At 45.6% G+C, this 20,154-nt stretch overlaps 1 protein-coding gene across 1 annotated transcript in view; it reads right to left on the bottom strand.

Annotated features, from left to right (window-relative positions):
• The window catches only part of SPATA13 (spermatogenesis associated 13), a 345,561-nt gene that overhangs the window by 171,668 nt on the left and 153,739 nt on the right, over positions 1–20,154 (bottom strand). Inside the window, 1 exon segment of the mRNA XM_055317330.1 lies at positions 8,910–8,974. The gene's annotated coding sequence lies outside the window, so the exon portion shown is untranslated.

The following is a 20,154-nucleotide window of genomic DNA, read 5'->3' on the forward strand; positions in this document are numbered from 1 at the left end:
ATGTCAGGGTCGTGGGATTGGGCACAGAATGGAGCCTACTTAAGATTCTCTCTCTCCCTCTCCTTCTGCTTCATCCTTCTCTCTCCTCACTCTGCTCATGTGTGCTCTCTTTCTCTCTCTAAAAAAAAAAATAAGTTTAAAAAAATAGTTTTAAGTCCTAATGTCTTAGACCTTATTTGAAATAGAGCCATTTCAAATGCAGTAAAATTAAGATGAGGTCATAGTGGATTAGGGTTCGTCCTAATCTGTCTGGTGTCCTGCAAAGAGGAGGGAAATTTGTACACAGGAACAAACAAAGAGGAGTTGTGTGAAGATGGAAGCAGGGATTGGAGTGATGTGTCTACAAGCCAACGTACACCAAAGACTGATGGCAAGGAGCAAAAGCTGGAAGAGGCAAAGAAAGAAAGTCCCCTGAGCCTTCAAAGACAGCATGGCTCTTCTGATACTTTAACTCAGACTTCCTGCCTCTGGAACTCTGAGTGAATAAATTTATGTTGCTTTAAGGCCGGGTTTATGGTAATTTATTATGACACCCCTAGGAAATGAATACAAGCATGTTATTAAATACGACACTAAAATGCAATAATAATATCCAACTTGATAAAGGATATAAAAAGATATTTTATGGCCAACACAAACAGGTCTTGCAACAACCATTGAAAAAAAAATATTTGACCTCGCTATTTATTAAAGAAATGCCCCGTTAAAAGACCAGTGTGGTAGTTCTTTTATTCAAGTAGCAAAGTTCAGCTTAATGTCAATAGTCAATGCACGCCCAGCCGTGGGAAAACTGACAAGCTACACCTACAGTCGTAGAGGAAGTGTGGACTTGGTACCACCCTCCTGGGAAACAATTTGTCAGTCATTCAATAGCAATACTCACTATCACCTCTGGGCCTCTGATCAGGTCCAAAAGGAACAGAGGAAAATTTCAAGAACACACAGTAAGCAGCAGGCAGGCGGACATATCACCGAGTATCAGATTTTATAAAAAACAAAAAACAACAACAACAAAAAAAAAAACAGCGACCCTTCTGGGTCCGAGGCACGTAAAATTCTCAAACAAAAGTCTGAGGGCACAAGCACTTCTTGATAATAGTTACTATTACTTCTTGAGAATATTACTGTCACTTAATATCCCTTCCTGATAATACTTAAGCTGCATTTATTTACTTTTTAAAGATTGCTATTTATTTATTCATAAGAGACAGAGAGAGAAGGAGAGAGGCAGAAACATAGGCAGGAGGAGAAGCAGGCTCCCCACAGGGGGACCAGGACCCCTGGATCATGACCTGAGCCAAAGCCCGACACTCAACCACTGAGCCACCCAGATGTCCCACTTAAGCTGCATTCAAATAGGCCTTGTTCCAAAATCCCACTCCAGGCTCAAAACTCATGATACATACTACATTCTACAAGCCTTTATAGTAAAAGCTATTTCCTCTGTTAGAAATTAATTTCTCATAGAAATCCTCCCAATTTTTGCAGCTTGAAGGAGGCCCCTAAGCTCAGCGGTGGCAAAGCGGGACTAGAACCCACATCTTGTCATTTTAGTTCATAGCGGTCTTGCACTCCACCATGACACAAGGAAAGTCTCTGCATTGACCTTTTCAAGGTTAAAGGAGACTTAGAAGCTAAGTTACAGGTGAGGAAACCGAGCCCAAGGAGACCGGATAATTTCTCCAGCTTCACTAGCAATGACAAAGTGTGCAAACTCGTCTCTGAGCCGCATGATCATATCTCTCCTACATCACGGAACATATTCCATCCAGTTTCCATCAGCTCATACGGATTTGTTGCACCAAAATCCATCCTGCATGCCTTAAACAAATATCTCCAGACCTACTGGGCACCAGCCTTGGGCTGGGGGCTCTCCGTCCAAGCCCGGCGGACTCAGAGGTCAACAGCATGGTGGCCACGGTGGTCCTCAAAGCTGAGCCTTGTCAACGTAGCATGGGGAGGTCTCGACTTAGAATTCATAGAATTCATCTAATGAATTTTCTGAGTATTCTAGTTGTTTCTGCCCAAAATTGTTTATTTAAAAATAAGGCATTTTTGTGGCCTGGCAGAGAAAGACCATTTGGAACCTCAGACAAATAATTTCCTGTTAATAATCTGCTTAGGAAAACTTCTCTCCCACACACCAGCCCAGTTGAGCTTAACGCTGCTTGCACAGCTTCTGAGGCTGACTGCTGCTTAAAGGCAGCCCAGAACCTCTTAATTTGGCTCAGGAAAGTGAACACATTGTTTTCAGGAGATCCAAAGATTTATCTAAAAAGTAGTATCCCTGTCCCCATTGTCTTTCAGATTGTGCTAGGTTTGCAAACTTTTGTGAGAAAAATGTGCTGGTCTCAGGCTGGCAGAGGAGTCACGCCAGAGGCTCCTGAGCTCAGGAGTCTTTACCCTCAGTAAACACCATTAGCATTTCATTATGTTCCCTTTATCCTGCAGTAATACTCAGGATTAAGCAAAAAGCTCCTGGTTGGGGCAATGGAGTTCTATCTAACATTAGTGTGAAAGCAGGAAAGCTAAATGCAGGATGTAATTTGCAGTCTTGAGTGATGGTGTTTTGTAAAAGGAACTGAACTCCTAATTTAGGAGATTATTCTAACCTTCAACCAATATGATTTTATAGGATCCACGGAAATACATATGTGTTTAAGCTTGGTGTGCTATTTCCCGGCCAATATTTACAAATCTGAAGAAAAGAGAGAAGAGAAGGGAAAATTGCTTGCTTGCTTTTTTTTTTCTCTCTCTCTCTCTTTCTTTTCTTTTTTTTTTTTTTTTTTTTTTTTTTGATGATGACAGCGAGTATAGTGGTTTGCTAAGGCTGCCATAACAAAGTACCACAAAATGGCTAAAATTTTGAACAGAAATTTGTTTTCTCCCAGTCTGCAGACCAGAAGTGTAACATGAGCTTGAGGTGTTGGCAGGGTTGGTCCCTTGTGAAGGCACAAGTGGAGCCTCTCCTGGCCTCCCTGCTTGGAATACAGAAGGCCATTTCCCTGTGTCTCTCTATGTCCTCTTCCCTCTCTATGTATCTACCTCTTTGTCCAAATTTCCACTTTTTATAAGGACACCAGTCATATAGGACCAGGGCCCATCCTAACGACCTCATCTTACCTAATGAAATGAACAATGACCCTATTTCCAAATAAGGTCACATTCTGAGGTACCGGAAGTCAGAGCTTCCATACATGACGTTTTAGGGAACACAATTGAACACATGACAATGAGCAAAGCTATCCTGAGGCTCATAAAACCACTGGACCGAGGCTTTGTACTTTATAGGCTCAGGAGGGAAGGTTGGTGCCACAAATGGCTGGGACAGTGAGTTTCAATTAGGACACGCAGGGCTACTCCTTTGGCTGTCCCAGGACCAAGGCGGGAGCCAGGAAACATTGTTGGCTGAGAAGGACCAGGTCCTATCCTGGGCCATGAGCTAGCAGGTGACTCGGATGATATAATTTACGTTTTCCACAGAATGTTCCCTTTTACCAAGAGTTTCACTGTCATCCGTGTTGTCTTGGTGCAACTGTCCAAGGACCCAGTACATGAGAGAGTAGCCTCCTCTTTCAGGTGAGAGAGTTAAGACCAGAGAGGTCAAGTGACCAGCCCAGGTTTTGGCGTGAACAAGTAGCAGGGCCAAGACTGTGACCCACATGGTTTCCGCTGTCCTGTCCACCCCCACATCCAGGGTTTTCTTCTCCAACTCAGAGACCCAGGGTTCCTGCAGGTATCCAAGGTCACTTTCCCCTCACATCTAACTTCTCATGAACCTTGGGTGAAAATCTGAACCTCTTTCCTGCCCCTTGTATTCCATCTCTAATGGCAACATGAGGCTGAAAAACTTGGATCTGCTAACTCTCTTGCTCAGGAACACTATCTCTGGGTGAGTGAAGATCCTCCACAGAATGTTCCTGATCTCACTGAGGTTCGTGCATATGAGTGAGCGTGCTTGCTTTTCTGGGAAATGGTCTTTAGTGTGTCATCAGCTTCTTGGGGAGGTCAGCGTCCTCGAGCCAGTGAGAACCTCTGGTCTCTCCAAAGGGCATATCTGAGACGCCTGGGTGGCTCTGTTGTTGAGCATCTGCCTTTGGCTCAGGTCGTGACCCTGGGGTCCTTGGATTGAGTCCTGCATTGGGCTCCCCGCAGGGAATCTGCTTCTCCCTCTGCCTATGTCTCTGCCTCACTCTGTGTGTCTCTTATGAATAAATCAATAAAATCTTTAAAAAGAAATTTTTTTTAAAGTATGGCATACCCATCACTTCCTTGGCCCCCTAAAAATGGTCTCATCCCCTCTCTTCTGGAAGCATTTCCCAATGGGATCCCTTTGCTGATCTAGGCCTGCCAAGAAGGGACCAGCCTCTGGGTTATCAGTTCGACCTCCACACAGCAGGTGTTTCCCCATCTGCTTTGGGGGGATCCTTCACAGCCAGAAGCTAGTCCCGGGGCTGATCTGTCCCCAGATCCAGAAATGGCCACATCAAGGCGTGTAGATAAACAAAGAGAGCTGGTGGCACCCTGAAGGACTTAATACCAGATCCCTGGCAATCCCACAGCAGAACTCCTCACTGGGAAGGCGGCTGGGCACCCGGGTACTCGAGGCTTGGATAGGCCCCTGAGAGCCACATAACATCTCCAGCAGGTGCTGTCTGCGTACTCACTCGCTCCTTGGATAAAGGCCCAGACATCCTCATGGAAGGGAGGGAAATTCATCAAGCCCTGAGCCACAACCAATCACACGGCTTCTGAAGTTCTCTTTGCTTATTTGGTCAGGCGGGGTCCCGCCAGGCACCATCCTACCTCTCTCTTCCCTTTGGACCATTTGATACCTCTCCTTACCCGCTCTCGACTTCCCGCGGGCAACCACACATTCCACATGCCCCTGGAAAGTATGTGGAATCAGACTCACAGTAGGTTCTGGAGCCAGCTGCCTCCTAGACCAGGAAAACTGAGGAGCTCTAGTGAGACACCCAGTCAATGTGTTTTCGGTCTGGCCCGACACTGGGCTGTAACCTCTCCTGGAAGCCACATCCATACTAGATGGAGTTCTTTTTTTTTTTTTTTTTTTCCTAGATGGAGTTCTTATGTTCCTGGCTTGATTGCTTGTCCTGTTCCCTTGCCCTTTCAGACCAAAACTCTGCTTTCTTTTGTTATTTTCCTTTGAGTGGCCCTGGAACTACTACTCTCTGCCCCGTGCCCCAGTTCTGTGGATGGGGCCGGTCCCCCAGCCCTAGCCACCTGCTAAAGTCGACGGAGCTCTCTGCTCAGCCTCTCCACCTACCCACCTGTTATGGAACCCTAGGACACCTTTTGGCCTACCTACCACCTGTTGCTTATCCCTGGCTATTGTATTGTACCTGCACAACCCGCCTTTCTTCCCTGAACTTCAGGTATATCTAGTACCTGCGCTACCTCCGTAGGAGTATCTGGTTCCATTTCTCACTCTGTCTTCCCTCTGCCCATTGAATTGAACTCTGGAAACAGTGGGTGCTGGTGTTGAAACTTATAGGCAATGTTCCAGACATACAGAACTAACTTTATTTCTGAGAATAGATCCCAAACGTCCTAAGAGCTACTAACTCTACTAAGGGGGGAAGGGCAAAAAGTGTGTAGCATAGTAATTGTGGTTTTAATTGGCTCTACCAGTCTCCCTGGGGCAAATTCTCAGTCTTTCAAGTTTCTCTTTCCCATTTTCTGTGCAGCATCTGGGCATAGGGCAAGTTTAAGGAGGGGGTAGTTGATCTTTGTGCTACCATCCGGTCCACACAGACCTCACAGTCTTATCCCCTGGGTCTCTGGGGGCCTATGTCTCCTGGTTGCACCTGCCACCGGATCCACCTGTCTACTGGATGGGTGGGAGTCAATCAATAATGCTGGCTTCCCTCCTTTGCCTCAGGGGGAACATCCACATATGCTATGTCCTCCTTGCCCCAGCATTAAGTCTTTCAGGGTCCCACCAGCTCTCTTTGTTTATGTACATGCCTCAATATAGCAATTTCTGGACCCCCCTCCCCACCTCCATTTATAAGCCTTGGGAAACTACATATGACAGGAAGGAAGCCATTACCCACCATCTCTATCCTAAGACAGCCATACAAATGAGAATTGGGACCAGAGCCCTCTCTGCTTTTTAGATCCTTCTCTGATCTCCTTGGAGCTTCTAAATATCTATTCCTTACACTGAAGGGCAATCACCTTTCTTCTTCTTTTTTTTTTTTTTTTTTTTTGGCAATCACCTTTCATAGCGCTTGAGCAGACAGACAAGGCAGACAGACGCCATGATGTGGCCTCCCGGAGCTGGCATTCTTAGATTCAGACAGGCACACAGGCAGTGACCCTCAGAGAAGCTGGTGGGGCTAACAGGGCACCCGCCACAGGCCTGGGAATCAGAGGCAAGGTTTCAGACTCCAGTACTTGGCTGATTACCAAAAGAGGGACCCAGCTACATGGATTGTTTGATAAAACTGGGGTCTCGTGTAAACTCTAGACCTCAAGATGAAGACAGAGACCAGATCCTAGGCCTGACACCCAAGAACAGGGCCAGAAGAACACAGAGCATGATTTGAATCCATTACTGACTTTCCCTAGATCTCAGCATCAAAACCAAGCTACCGTATGTCCAACCATAAACTTTCTTCCCTGTAACAGTTTACCTTTCATCTAACACAGTTTTGTAGGCTGTGAATCCACATGCAAATGCCAACGACATTGTTTGCCTTCTGACTTATCTCTGCTCTCTTCCAGGAACCACTTAGGCTTATCAGGTTGCAGTTCTAGAACATCATTTCCTTTCTGTCCTCCCTTTCCTGCTTGAGAATCTGCAGAGGTTCTGTGTCAGTTCCAACCCCTGGGCCTGTGAGTGAAGAAGCCTTTTAGCCACTCCTTCTGCCTCCAGCCCATCTCCTTTCTCAGGACTTCCTGCCTGGGCACTTATTTCCTTCAGGCAAGAGCTACATTTCCAACAGCCCCAAGTAATGATTCCTGCCTCTGAAAATTATCAGTGCCTATTTTGTGATTGGCACATAGTCATGACAGAGGGAATAAAAATCAAAGAATTTGGGTCCTGGCTTCTAAGTTTCCCTCTATGGGAATCCCTTGAGACCTGAAGTTTCCTTTCCTAGACTTTGAATTCCAAATACTACATTTTCTTAATGTCTTCTAAGCCTGGCTTCATCACATTAGCCCCTTTTCATAACTTATTAGTAAAGATATTAATAACACTTTATATAAAATTCTCTATTCTTTTGAAATGTTTTCAAATAATTTTTGGTCTTTAACATCACCTGTGAGGTGTTAAGACAGTGATTTCCATCCCCCACCCCCCCACCCCAGTTTCACATTCGGGGAAATGACATCCTTAGGTTGCACACTTGTCAATAAGGGCAGGAGGCAGGACTGGAATTCTGTGCTCTGTTCTTCCGGTACAGCCCAGCATAAATCAGGATTGTATTCAGCCAGCCATGCAGAACTGAAGACCGGGTATGGTAGCCTAGCCAAAGAGTGGTCTATTTCTCTCCTATCCCTGGAAATTTGGAGATAAACCATCCAAGGGTGACATGGCAATTCCATGAGGTCATCAGGTTCCAGGCTGCTATATTTCTTTTCCATCACCCTTGGCATGTGGTTTTCATCCTTGCAATGGTGAAATGAGTCCCTCCTCTAAGTACTAGCTCTGTATTCCAGGAAGAAGGGCAAAGAGTAAAAGTCAAAATGGTAGCTCTCAGTTACTTCTTGAAGAAGTTTTCCCGGAAGTTGCACCCAGTGACCCCTCTGGCACCTCCTTGGCTGAACTGTGTCACCTGGTCAACCCTAGCAGCAAGGGAGTCTGGAAGTGTGGGTGTATTAAGATGGGCATATTGCCACCCTGACTCAAATCAGAGCTATTATAAGGAACGGATGGTTGACTGTGTCTGCTGCAACAGCCTCCCTCTGTATGCTGCCTTCCCTTATGTGGCCCCATGGTAATCTGGCCTCCTCATTTCCTTGTCCTCTCTCAGTCTAGTTCCCTACCCCTCAAAGTGTTACACTATCCCAAGGGAGCCAGACTCCCCAACTATTGCCCCCGTTTGTCAACAAAACTTCTATTTCCTCACCGCAAGTGTTAAAAAGCCAACACTCTATTAAAGTAATTAATATGACTCTATGAAAGCTGTGTTCAACCTGGATTTTGTTATATTTCACATTACAAATATGTGGTCTTCCATAAACCAAAATACATGTTCTCATAAACAACTGGAATGGCTTGTAAATCCCAATATTTCTGCATCCAAACTTGACCTCCTGGATATCTAGAAGTACCACAAAATCCCTCCAGCTGACATGTCTTGATCGTGAGCTTTGTCCAGACTCCATGGATGCTGAGGTGAATGAGACAAGACCCCTGCCACCCAGGTGCTCTCTGTCTGGGTGGGGAGATGGTCCAGTGTCCTGGTCAGGTAAGCAGAGATGGTTCTGTGAGTTAGTCCGGGCCTCGTGGGGCCACAGAGAGAAGGGACACTAGTGTGGGCATGAATCCAGGAAGATTGTGAGGAGAGGGAAGAGGAGTATTTGATCTGACATGGACAAGGTATGCCCAGAATGTGGTTTGAATTCTACTCTTTTTTGCTGTAATTAAGTGCACAAGAACTTAAAAACCCAGATAGACGTTGGTCTTTTCAAAGCAGCCACTAAATGGGCTTTAATAATACAGCCTTTGTTCAAAGCATTCCTTTCCAAATGCAATATGTTCAAATGCAGTTCCTTTTCTGGATTACTTTCAAGTGTATATGAAAATATTTTGAATTTGCTCACTGAAAAATCCTTGTCCTTTAGAATGGCTTTTATTTCTGAACATACGGGGACTCAGATGGAGATAAACGTGGGAATCAGAATGAAGCAAGACAGCGCATTGCTCCAGAGCTTACCCCAGCTTTCTTTCCAACAAGTTCACCTGCTGAGAGTCCCAACTCCTTAATTACATATGTAAAGCCTATAGAGAAAAAAAGGAGAGAATTTAAAAAGCTGTCACAATTTGAACAGGCTTTTATTTAGGTCCAGGACAAAGGCGTGTTTTCAGGTTCTGTTGGTTTCTTTTTTTTTTTTTTTTTTGGTTCTGTTGGTTTCTGTCTCCTCACTCAAACAATAAGTGGTTCCTTCTTTAAGGGCGGTGGGTTTTATCCTGAAAAACGGTGGAAGCTTCAACATGCTATCAGCACAAAGAACTATCCACTTACCTATTCAGAGAACATGGATTTGGAATGATTAACCCTACAAGCGTCTCCTCTTGTCTGATAAACCCCTTGTTCTCTTGACACTCAATGATGAGTAGAAAATGTAGCTAATGAATCAGAAAAGTTACTCGTCCTTTCATGTGCTTCTAGAATTCTCAGCTTTACTTTTGCCTGTGTCCCTGGCCTTTTCTCTCTTCTCTGAACATGCTTTCTCTCCTCCCAGCTGGACTCCGGCACAGTGGGTCAATTCATGTTTGCTAAGCAGTTTCCTTTTTAATCCACTAGTAGGTAGGTGTCCATATTGGCTCATACTGGGTGCTGGCAGGATTTTTCCTTTTGACTACCTAAGGTCTGGGCTCTTAGTCACCAGAACCATTATTAGCCGGTTTGTACAAAGCCACCTTCTGTTGCATCAGCCGGTGGCTCTCCAAGCGTGGACTCCTGGGTATTCATGGGGACTTAGTTCCCTGGCATGATTCCCACACACAAGGCTCTGGGCACACATGGAGCTTGGTGCAAACACACCTCCAGCAATGACAGGCCCATGCAGGGGATGAGGTCAGCCTGAGGCTTCCGTGCCAGTGCAGCGCAGAAAGGACACGTCCTGAAGGAAAGGGCGTGGTGCAGCAGCCTCCAGGCCACCTCACCCACCTCTTAGCACTCTCCTAAAACGCTGAGGAGCCGGAGGTGACCTTCTGCATCAGGAAAAGACAATAGATCATCAGAAAGCAGCACAGGAACCACAGGCTAGGACTCCAGGGTCCTCCAGGGTCCTGACCTTTCTTTCAGCCCAGGGTCACTGGATTTTTAACCCGCCCTCTTGGTCCCACAGCTACTGATGGTCTCTGGTCCTGAGGAGGAGGACACAGACAGTGTCACTACCCAGCCAGGAGTCCGGTGGGACTGGGCTCAATTCCAAGGAGGAGTTCTGCCTGAAAAAACTTGGTGTCAGTCTTAACTGTTAAATACATGTCCAGGACACAGCCTTTGGGCAAAGAGTGTATAGGGCAGAAACAGCCTGAAACCCTTGCAGGGATCAGAAACGACCAGCTTAGGGGACCTGGTGGCTCCATTGGTTAAGCGCCTGCCTACTGCTCAGGTCATGATCCCAGGGTCCTGGGATTGTGCGCTCACTCACTCTTTCTCTGTCAAATAAATAAAATCTGAAAGAAGAAAGAAGAAAGAAAAAGAAGAAAGAAAGAAAGAAAGAAAGAAAGAAAGAAGAAGAAAGAAGCCACTAGCTCTTCCCTCTGCCCCAGACATAGTGCACTGTTCATGTCCTCAAACGTCAGCAAATATTAGCGGAATTAAACCGGTGGCTGCTTAGTGGAACAAACCAGCACTTTTTTTTTTATCCATTTACTCATGATCTTTTATCAATTTATTCATTTTTTTAAGATTTATTTATTTATTTATTTATTTATTTATTTATTTATTTATTTATTTATGATAGACACACACACACACACACACACACAGAGGCAGAGACACAGGCGGAGGGAGAAGCGGGCTCCCTGCAACCGCTGAGCCACCAAGCGTCCCAAACCAGCACTTTCTAATTAAAGTTTCTAATTTGCTTAGGCTTCCAGCAAAAGGCAGATCCTGAGTGTCCCTGCCACTCTCAGCTCTGGAGGTCAAGGGCTGCAAGAACCTTGGGTTCTTCTGTCACAACCCAACATCTCTCCAGACCAGCCCCGATTTATGTTTTTAGCATTTTTTTTTTTTAAATCCTGAGACACAAAAGGTTAAAAGGATCGACCATGGGAATTTGAGGATCACAGTCAGGCTGGATTCTTGTTCCCTCCCTCCCACACAGGACAGATTCCTCACTAAATTCTTTGATCACTGCATGTTCTCTAACCCTCAACATTTTAGCGTTGGCTGTGCAAAGAGGACCCTGGCATCAAAGTTCAGACATTCTCTCTTTTCAGCTTGGCACCACCCAAACTTTGGATTTCAGGCCTGCTGTGCTGAAGTCACCTTTTAAAATAACAGAAATGGTTGTCAGAGGGTCTCAGTAGATGGTTGGCTGGGCGCCTCGGGGTGACACGAAAGAGGGTGGCAGCAAGGAATATGATTTGATTTTGGATAGCAGAAAACCTTTAAAAGTTTTCAGATCACTTGTTTTCTTACCAGGTTTTAAAGATCAATGTGTAGTAAAAATGTCATTGTATTGGAAAGGTGAGCACAAAATTAATCATTCCAGAAATAAGAGAAACTGAAGGCCAGCCTTTAGTTCATATTTTCAGAGGAAAGTAGACAGGTTTTTTTTAAAAAAAAAAAAAAAAAGATTTTATTTATTTATTCACGAGAGACAACAGAGAGGCAGAGGGAGAAGCAGGCTCCCAGTGGGGAGCCCAATGCGGACCTCGATCCCAGGACCCTGGAACATAGCCTAATCCAAAGGCAGACGCTCAACTGCTGAGCCACCCAGGCATCCCAGTAGGGTAGATTTTTATAAGGTAGGAAATTTTGATGCCTAAATCCTCTTTGAATACATTCTTTTGCTTTTCTCACTCCATTGAATCCTGTTTCTAAAACAAGATTGTATGTCCCCATCATCTGGGAGCTCTGATTGCAGATTCCTGGGCCTGGGATCAGCAAGGTTGTAAAACCTTAGTTTGGGACAGGGAAGAACAGGGTAATTGGTAGTAAGCCACCTGAGGCCTGAGTAGTTCCCAGGGGACCCTCCTTGATTGCTCTGCCCCACTATTGAATTATCTCTTGGCTTTATCCCTCTCTTCAAAGAGCTAACCAGAAAGCAAAAAAATCTGACCAAGCATTGGGGTTAGAATCAATTTAAGTCAATGCTTTAGAATATTTAAAAATCTTACAGAACAGGTTAGGTAAGTTCTGAGGAAACAGAACAGGCAGAGGCAGAGGTCAGAACAGGCCCCAGATGTCATTTCCTCTCCAGGGTTTGACAGGTGCACATATGTAGATCACCCCACAGCGCATGGGGAAAATGCCCGATTGACTATCGAGGAATCCAATTCTATGAGCAAGCGTACCACCTAGAATGGAATCCTACAGTGTTGCCTGGTGAAGGGCATTTTATTCTATTCTCCTGACCCCCTGGGACCCTAGAGTTTGCAAGTGATATGTTAGAGGTTCCATCCATCCAGAGCCTCCCCTACAACTTCAAAGAGGATTGCAGACACCAGAGACAGTGTGCAGCGGGGGTTAGCCCTCTGACTACAGAGCAATTTACAGTCATTTATTTGTAAGTGGTGTTAGTTAATTACACTGTCATTTTGCCAATAAGGGAAGAAGTATTTGGATGCAGACTCAACTCAGAATGAAAGGGAAGGAATGAATAAAGCCATAGCAGACTTGATGCTTTTCTGTTTTATCTCCATCTGTGATGAGCAATTTAAATCATCGTGCTTTAATGTTACATTTAATGCAAATGTTATGCTTGCTCACAAGTCAATATTTTATGCCCTTTCCAGAACCTGATTACTGTTCAGCAAACACTGATTGGCATATCCTATAAGTGCTGGGATTAACTAATACTTTTTTGGAAAATGGATTTAAAGGGATCTGACCTGGACTTGCAGGGACTTGGCACAATGGCTTTCATTTCTTGAACCCTCCCTGTGCTGGATATCTTCCGTCTCCTTCCTGGGCTCACCCTTCAGCTGACCAGCCTGCTGTGTCCCTAACTGCTGGCCTATGTGGACTACATCCAGGAGCTCCCATGCTCTTGGGCTCCTGGTTGGGTTTGTGTGATGGAAAGCATGGCCCAGACTAGAAGGAGGGAGGGTGGGAAGGGATGAGGTCAGGCTGGAGGCGCTGTGGCCTGTTGCCCTTGACTAAAGGTCATGACAGCACCTATAAGGCAGCCCTCTCTGCCTGCAGGTTCTGATGATGACCTCTCAGGTCCCTCCCCTGGCACAGAGTTGATGCCCTCATTATTACTGGCCTGGGTCAGCTTCCCTACACCTTTGTAAGTCACTCTTTTATGAAACATTCTCAAATGTCCCCTTTTCCTACCATGAGGGACTAGCATTTCTATTGCAACTTTAGTATTATTGAATCAAATCCTCAAACAACACAATGAAGTAAGCATTGCTAATTTTACAACCCTGGGACTGAGTCTCAGGCGGGTTAGTGAGATAATGGAAATCCTGGCAAAACATTTCTGTTTGGCTCCATAACCTCTGGTCTTCCTATTCTAATCTCAAGAGAAAGAAGCTCCGTAGTACAGATTAGGGAAGAGCTGCTTAGTTAAATATGTCTATTTTTTGCCCCCTAACCTCTGTTCCTGTCCAGGGAAACTCCAGAATGAACACTAACTGTCATTGGCTTTAGAAAATGACTTAAATCCAACATTTGTAGAGGAGTAATCTGTCAGTTAACTCAGCTGGTTAGAGCATGGCAATGATGAGACCAAGATGTGACCTCGGGCCTCTCTGTTTCTAGTTAATTTAATGCTGTGACAAAGTGTTTCATAGGCCCCTGGCTGCATCCACCTCCAGATCCCTCTAGACCTACAACACAGCAGTGAAGGCTGCTGAACTCCTGATGGCCCTCTTTTTTTCTTTTAAAAAATATTGTATTTATTTATTCATGAGAGAGAGGCAGAGACAGGCAGAGGGAGAAGCAAGCTCCCCACAAGGAGCCTGATGTGGGACTTGGTCCCAGGACCCCAGGATCACGCCCTGAGCCGAAGGCAGTTGCTCAACCACTGAGCCACCCAGGCGCCCCCTGACTGCCGTCCTGACCTGCCCCACTGCCTCATCCCTCAAGGCAGCCCCTGTAGCACAAGAGGGCAGAGAAGGGAGCAGAACTGCAGCAGAATCTTACCATAGACTTGGGGGTGGAAGGAGGGATGTCCTTCTGTCATTTCCAGGCTGGGTCAGAGGGGAAGGTGCAAGATTCACCTGCCTGAGACAGGGCATCTCGCTCACCTGCTCTATCCCTGCCTCTCTAGGAATGACAGGGAGGGCCTGAAGCAGAACTGGACAGTTACTCCTAGCTGCAGGGACATTCATCTCTGGGAAAATGAAGCATTTGAAATCCACATTTCAGAGTGAGCTCCCTTTCACCTCTTATTCAACCTTTATTGACTCTGCCAACTAAGCGACCAGATGTTTATTGAGCATCTTTTATTTTTATTTTTATTTTTAGAAGAGTGCTGGATTTCCCATGCCCTTCTCCTGCTTTCTGGCACCTTTCCCTTAGGTTACCCGGAACACTTCTGCTTTTTCCTTGTTCCTCATCTCTAAAATGACCTCTCTCTTCCATTCCTACTCCCAGCAGGAAGAATTCCCATCCTTTGAATCTTGAAGATTCTAGCCACCCATGAGGAAGAAATTCCCTGATTATTAATTCAGCCAGGAGGATCTTAAACCCACTGGATCTCTGACTGGCAACCATTACAAAGTGTGGGAGAAAGTCGGTTGCTCCATGTGCTGCCTTCCAGGGATCATTTGCATTCTCTATCTGTGCTGAAGGAGAAATCTGAAGGAGACACTTGCAGTACACCTCCTCCCCCCTTTTCTAACCTGATCATTCACGAGCTTCTGTTAAAGAGGCACACCATTCTTCCTCTCACCCCATCTCTCCTCTGCCCCTTCCCTGGATCCTGAGGCTCCAAATGTCTCTTCTAATTGTCTTTTCCCAAAGCAATGAGGACACTCTTGTTAGGGATGAGAGGATGCTCCCCTACTCTGAATCAAGGATCCTCTCTCCCCACTTGTGTTAGAGGAAGCAGCTCCCTCATACGGAGCCTACAGACTCCTCTAGAAGAATCTACAAGAGGTGGGTTCTGTGCCATCAAATACCCACCCCAGAGTCAATGCCTTTGTGGCCACTTCTACATGCTATGCAAGCTGAAATTATGAGAGAGCAGGAACTGGCAGCCTTACAGTGGACACAGGAAGGAAAGAGGAAGAAGGAGACAATGGGGTCACTTGGGATGTAGGGTGGAGAGATTTTACTTTGCCACTACCTTCTCAAAGACCTCCTCCCCTCTGCCTCCACCCTTTCTTGCCCTGGGCTTTTCAGTTCCTTTTAGATCCCTGACCCCAGTGAAGGACTCACTCTTACAAATCTGGGCAGACAGTGTGAGATGAGAAAGAAAAAAAAACTGATAAAGTTCTAGTAACATCTGGTCCCACTGCAAACATTTGGACATGTTTGTACAGAACATTAGAAACGAATGAAATGGGCCAAACAGTGATTATATAAAGATGCAAATAAAAAAGGCAAAAATTGGAGTAAACACCCTCTTGTTTGTATTGAGGGACACCAAGTATGATATATACAATACAGAACCACCGAACACCTTGAAAAGTTTAGTCACATGGTTTATTTAGCTTTTGAGAGGGTTGAGTGTCCAATATTCAGTGAGACTTTGAACAATACACTCTCAGGATTGTAATTTTCACCAAAGTCTAGGAAGGCACAACTTTCTAAGAGCGGAGAAGCTCAGATATCCTGCCCCTGCACTGGAAAGGCAGAGCCAGTATTTCCTATCCCCCTCTTCTGTTTTTTCAGACCTAAGTAGGGGCTGCTGGTCTGGACCGTATCCCGGGAGGGCTTTCCACAGCCTGCCCCGTGGTAGTCTGCAACTTAGAGAAAAAAGTGGTCATGGTCCTCCTCGTCGTGTAGATGGGCAATGAGAGAGATTTGGCTGCAGCATAGATAAAATACCCAAAATGGAAAAAACAAAACTTAACATCCCCTCCCCACAATTCCTTACAAACCAAAGACCAGTTTATCCTTGGCTATTTTCTAAGAACTCAGATGACTGCTTTCTTTGGTGAATTGACAGGTGATTTGATGCTTAGAAGATCCCACCTCAAACAGGTTGTGCCTGGCAGAGAAGGTTGGTTGGTTATAACTGGTGACAATTCTGACAAATCCCGCCCTCCTCACCTGCGCACTGGTGTGGCCACAGCTGCTTGCCCAGGAGCTTGTCGAGCCACAAGGGCATCCCTCCCCACCCAAGGGTGGCAGGAGGCCCGGGTGAGTGGTGGGTGTGGGGGAAGCATCTCAGGGGCCTGGACCCTGGAGCCTTCCTTTCCCATAACCAGTTTTCCCTGGTTATCTCAAAAGCCCGAAACAGGAAATTTGTTAAGGAATTAACAATGGTTATCTCTGGGTGGAGGAGTTTGAAGTGACTTATTTTCTGTTTTAAACATTCCCCAGGGGGCCTTCGTTGCTTTGGTCATTTTTTAAAAAATAAAAATAAATAAATAAATAAATAAAATCTAGAAAGAAAAGAAAAAAAAAAAAAAACCCAGCAGGGGACAACTCCTCCTTCTTACTCATCATTTGTTATCTTGTAGTGTTCTGGCCCAGGAAGGTTGCCACAGTCAATGTCACTCCTTCTTTCAGGACAGGGCAGTACCTAACTCCCATCTGTAAGTGGAACTCAGTGAACTGTCTCTCACTACACGTTTGGTCCTATCTCTCCTATTAAACTTTAAATGCCTGGTGGGTAAGGATTCCAGGGCAAGGGAGCTGGACAGTCCCTTCAAGCTCCTAAATATCCACACAATTTTTTAAAAGATATTATTTATTCACAAGGGACACACACAGAGGGGATCCCTGGGTGGCTCAGCGGTTGGGCGTCTGCCTTCGGCCCAGGGCGTGATCCTGGAGACTCAGGATCGAGTCCCACATCGGGCTCCCTACAGGGAGCCTGCTTCTCCCTCTGCCTGTGTCTCAGCCTCTCTCTTTATGTCTCTCATGAATAATTAAATAAAATCTTAAAAAAAAAAAAAAAGGAGGAGCACACAGAGTCCCAGGAGTCGGCGGGGTTGGGAGGAAGGGCCAGGCGGCATGGGAGCACCTAGTGCAGCTGCAGGTGGCAGCGGGGTTGGCCCGAAGGGGTCCCACTGGTGGCAGCTGCACAAAACAACCCAGCGAGGGGCCATTTGGTGATGTTCCTAGTTGCTAGGTAGGGGGCGGGGGGGGGGGCAAGTCAGAGACCACAGTAGGCCTCAAGAGAGCTTCAACATTTGATGCATACTCATCACCCCAAAAGGATGGTCTCCTCGCTGGATTTCCCAGCAGGACACCCTGAAGGCATCCTCCCAGCCCCGCACAGAGGTGGTTTCTCGGCGCTGCCGGCCTCTCCCGCTGTCCAGGGCTTCTGGGGGCACCTTCCGCAGCTCTGGCCGGTGGTGGGGTTCAGCTCTCAGAACTGTTCACAGTGAAGACACGACCTAAGACTCCACCCAGCGACAAGTTCTTGGCTGAATTTGGAGGCACAGACTGGGAAAACCTTGCAAAGAGGTTCTGGTTTTTTCTGAGTGACTCATCGGATGCATTTGCAAGACTTTTCTTAGTGACAGCTGCTCACACCAAGCAAAGGTGATCATGGTGTTCACCTCGGTTGGAGCAAAAGGAGCAGGCTCTGATAAATGCCCCACGAAAGGCGATTTCCTAGACGTCTGGGTCTGTGAGAAAATGTCTAGCAGCTGCTGAGAAAAAAAATGAGTATCTGCAAGGGTAAATTTGGTCAATATTTTTTTCTCTCTCAAGATCAATTTGAAAAGTTGTCTGTAGAATTTGGGTAGAATTTTCTTCTTTTAAAATAGTTCCAGGTTTATCTTTGTCAGAGATTTGATAAGAACTTGAAAATTATCACCAAAAAAAAAAAAAGAGAGAGATAGAGAACAACCCCCAAACATCTTTCCTGACCCCACTACATACTGGCCATGTGACTGTAGGCTAGTTACTTAACCTCTCTCTCCAAGGCTTTCTGTAAAATGGGAATGTGGGTTGGTATCTCCCTAAAGGAGCTGTGAGAGATGAGAATCTTTGTAACATTTTTAATGCAGGGAACAGCACACAGTGAGTCCCAAATAAAAGTTCTCTGTAATGTTGCTATATTGACAGTTATTGAGAGGTAATTATGTGCCAGGCACTAGGCCAGGGGCTAGAGATGGGTAAGACCATAGTGTGGCCTCTCTTCTCAAGAAACAGGCAAACACAGTGCTTCTCAAGGTCTGGTCCCCAAGGCAGCAGCACCAGCATCAACACAGACTTGTTGAAAATGCAAATGCCCAGGCGCCAGCCACTGACCTCGACCTCCTGGGGACCCCGCCCAGCAATCTGCCATATACAAGCCCCTGGGTGACACTAGTGCCCGCTGAAGGCTGAGAGCCATGACAGAATGAATGGGACATATCTGATGTGTTTTTAGTAATGATTCTATGTTTCAGGGAATTTAGTTTCCTGTCGCCAGTGCCATGATCACTACCAGGAGAGGTATCAGATTGACCCAACTCATATTTGAAATCAAGTTGGTTTCTCTGTGGAAAATACTCAAGCATCTTTTAAAAATGTATTTATTGATTTTTACCATATCAAAAGTACAGACCAAGAGGACCTTTATGATCATTTTCTTTTCCATGGTCCTACCTGGCAAAATTTCTTTCTCCCCTGAGAGGATGTCTCTAGAAACTTCTTGGTCAATCTCCAAGACCCAACCCAGGCTGGATTTAAAAGCAAACCAAGAGAAGTTTGACTAATCTTGAGCTGCTTCCCCAAAAGCAAAAAGCAAAAATGGGAGAGATCATGTGACTCTAAAACATAAAAATGTGACTAATGGAGCAGGGCTGTTGAAGCAATGTAGCAGCCAGTCCACGGCCCGATACACTGGGAGCAGGGTATTGGGGGGAGGCTCCAGGCCCCAGTGGGTGGTGTTCTTTCTTTTCTGTTCACTAAACAATCTCCTGAGGTAAAAGCACTATATTACTATGCTTAAGGTAAAGCATTGACTTCCTGCACACACACACACACACATATACACGTGCACGTGCACACACACACACTGAATTGCCTTCCACATCCTCACATATTGGTTTCCAGTCAGTTCCATTGCTGAAGAAGCAACAAAGAAAATTCACCAGAGTTGACAGACTACCAGAAAGAGGAATGACAATCATCTTTTTGTGGATTCTCAAGGAGCTGACTAGCAGTTCAAAAGCTATTCCAGTCCCAAAGCTCTTTCTGGAAAGCCATACTAGTTTTGTAGCACATCTGAATCAAAAAACCTAACCAAAGTCTACATTTGCTCCACATGAACTGTGCACTTCTCTAGTGAGCACAGTGAGAAGTTAAATTACTCTTCCACATTCAGACTCGTAGAAACATTCTCGTGACTCAAGCCATCTGCATGAAAGATCAGACCCATAACCGCAGAGAATGCTTTGCAAACTTACAGCACATTCTCCGTACTTGAGCTGGTGTTTATATAACTTGCTTTATTTTCTTGTTTTATTTAAAAAGATAACAGAGTTCCTTTACAGAAATAACCTATTAAACACTCATTCAAAAAAACCAAGAGTTGATGTCACCATTAACAATGGTTGGAACCAAAATAACTTTTGCCTAAAATATCCAATAACTGAGATAAAAATGTTTTGCTATATGCACAAATTGGCTCACAAAACTCAAACTTAGAATGGATGTTGTCCAGATGACCTCTGCAGTGGCGTTCCAGGAACACATCAGGGAAGAGAACCAGGAAGGACCTCAGAGACAGCATCTATCCCGCTGCCTGGGAGATGCGGTCCCCAGGCACCCAGGCCTCCAGGAAGTCAGGCTTCCTTGTCTGTACGTCATTATGATAAGTAGCCCGTCCTGTTAAGTGGTGTCTGTCAGAATCAACTATAAAACAGCAGAATTCTAGAAAGCATTCAAGGATGTCTGAACCATAAAGCAGAGACCTTAGCGACAGAGCAGCAGAAACAGCATACAAGAGGAAATGCATGGGTGAGAAGTGGTGGCAAAAGCAGCCAAGATCAAAGATCACTACCAGACACTGAAGAACTCCAGAGAGAGTCTGAGCCCCCAGGCCAAGGAGACAGGCAACAGGGAGAGACTGCAGATCGTGAGTGAGAAAACAGTTGTGGGATTGAGACCTGCATTAAGCTGCAGTAATTAAAACAGTATGGTAAGAAAAACAGAGACAATC

Source organism: Nyctereutes procyonoides, unplaced genomic scaffold, assembly GCF_905146905.1.
Source record: "Nyctereutes procyonoides isolate TBG_1078 unplaced genomic scaffold, NYPRO_anot_genome, whole genome shotgun sequence".
Classification (NCBI taxonomy): domain Eukaryota; kingdom Metazoa; phylum Chordata; class Mammalia; order Carnivora; family Canidae; genus Nyctereutes; species Nyctereutes procyonoides.